The sequence below is a fragment of the Pseudophryne corroboree genome, unplaced genomic scaffold (genome assembly GCF_028390025.1).
Source record: "Pseudophryne corroboree isolate aPseCor3 unplaced genomic scaffold, aPseCor3.hap2 scaffold_1174, whole genome shotgun sequence".
NCBI classification, from domain to species: domain Eukaryota; kingdom Metazoa; phylum Chordata; class Amphibia; order Anura; family Myobatrachidae; genus Pseudophryne; species Pseudophryne corroboree.
The window spans coordinates 98158-100063 of record NW_026967799.1 but is presented as its reverse complement, the minus strand read 5'-3'; the positions used below and the strand labels follow the sequence as shown (position 1 = coordinate 100063).

General features: G+C 34.4%; 1 non-coding gene across 1 annotated transcript; it reads left to right on the top strand.

Moving 5' to 3' along the window:
- The first annotated feature begins 860 nt into the window (after positions 1-860).
- On the top strand, positions 861-934 carry TRNAS-ACU (transfer RNA serine (anticodon ACU)). The gene has a single exon. It is a non-coding gene; the product is annotated as a tRNA-Ser (tRNA).
- Positions 935-1906: the final 972 nt, after the last annotated feature.

The window sequence follows — 1906 nt, the reverse complement described above, 5'->3', positions numbered from 1 at the left end:
TTTTTATGCTAACAAATTTGTTCTCTGAAAAGTGTCCACAAAGCCAAGTCTCTGATTAACACCTTTGTAGGGATGGTTTTTCACCTATTACTAAATTAAACTTGCTTCATTGGAAAGGCAGCAAGATGCATCCTCATTTCAATGTCTACTGAAATAAGACAGGTTGACACCAGGAAACATTAACGCCACTGCATCCTTGCTGCTTTCTCATGTAGAAGTCTGTTTAATGTGAAAACAAGGTGATATCTAATTAGCACACAGTTTAGGAATTAAGAAAATCTTTATTTAAGGGTGAAGATGTTTCTCACAAAATTGTTGCCCCAATGCATCATTGAAATTCAAGCTGGAAAGATGATTTTAATATATCACTTGTACATTTTGTATTGCTCTTCTGGTGACAATGTAGTTTGTTTTTGTCAATTACCCTTTTAATAATAGGGTAAAGAAAATTAAGTGGATTTTTTTAAGGAAAACTATACTGTCAATATACTATTAAAACAAATTAAAATGGTAAAAGTTATTGTACTTTAAGTAAAAATAAAAGAGCAAAAATATCAATCCCAGTTTTGATTACTTAAATTAACAAAAAAAAAATGCATATAGCAAAGGATAGTTTCAATCTGCCTACCTCTGGGTTATGGGCCCAGCATGCTTCCATTGCAGTACTCTGCTGCACATGTAAGTGCAAGAGATCCTGAAGCACTCACTCATCATGGGAAAGTACCAATGTGTTTCTTCGTTGGTTGATGGAAGAAACATCTTACAAAAACTCTCCAGATTATTGACTTTTTAAAGTTTTTCTAGGAAACGTTCCAGATGTATGCTTATTAGCCTTTGTCAGTATGTACTTTTTACAAAGTGTCTCTGTGGCGCAATCGGTTAGTGTGTCTGGCTACTAACCGAAAGGTTGGTGGTTCAATCCCACCCAGGGACGAAATTGACCTTGTTATCAGATTTTGGTGATCTTTAAGTAGACAAGTCAAAATTTCAAACCCCCCGTTATGGTGTAGGGTACCTGGCCTTCTCTGATGTAATCAGAGTTAGATTTGATTCAGTGATTTTATAAAAACAGATAGGAAGCACAATTTAGCAGTTGGTTGCAGAGAAAAAGAAATATGCTGGCAAAAAAAATCCAATTGAGTGATTAAACAGCTCTTCATTTTCTGGCTTTATTTTTATGCTAACAAATTTGTTCTCTGAAAAGTGTCCACAAAGCCAAGTCTCTGATTAACACCTTTGTAGGGATGGTTTTTCACCTATTACTAAATTAAACTTGCTTCATTGGAAAGGCAGCAAGATGCATCCTCATTTCAATTTCTACTGAAATAATACAGGTTGACACCAGGAAACATTAACGCCACTGCATCCTTGCTGCTTTCTCATGTGGAAGTTGTTTAATGTGAAAACAAGGTGATATCTAATTAGCACACAGGTAAGGAATTAAGAAAATCTTTATTTAAGGATGAAGATGTTTCTCACAAAATCGTTGCCCCAATGCATCATTGAAATTCAAGCTGGAAAGATGATTTTAATATATCACTTGTACATTTTGTATTGCTCTTCTGGTGACAATGTAGTTTGTTTTTGTCAATTACCCTTTTAATAATAGGGTAAAGAAAATTAAGTGGATTTTTTAAAGAAAACTATACTGTCAATATACTATTCAAACAAATTAAAATGGTAAAAGTTATTGTACTTCAAGTAAAAATAAAAGAGCAAAAATATCAATCCCAGTTTTGATTACTTAAATTAACAAAAAAAATGCATATAGCAAAGGATAGTTTCAATCTGCCTACCTCTGGGTTATGGGCCCAGCATGCTTCCATTGCAGTACTCTGCTGCACATGTAAGTGCAAGAGATCCTGAAGCACTCACTCATCATGGGAAAGTACCAATGTGTTTCTTC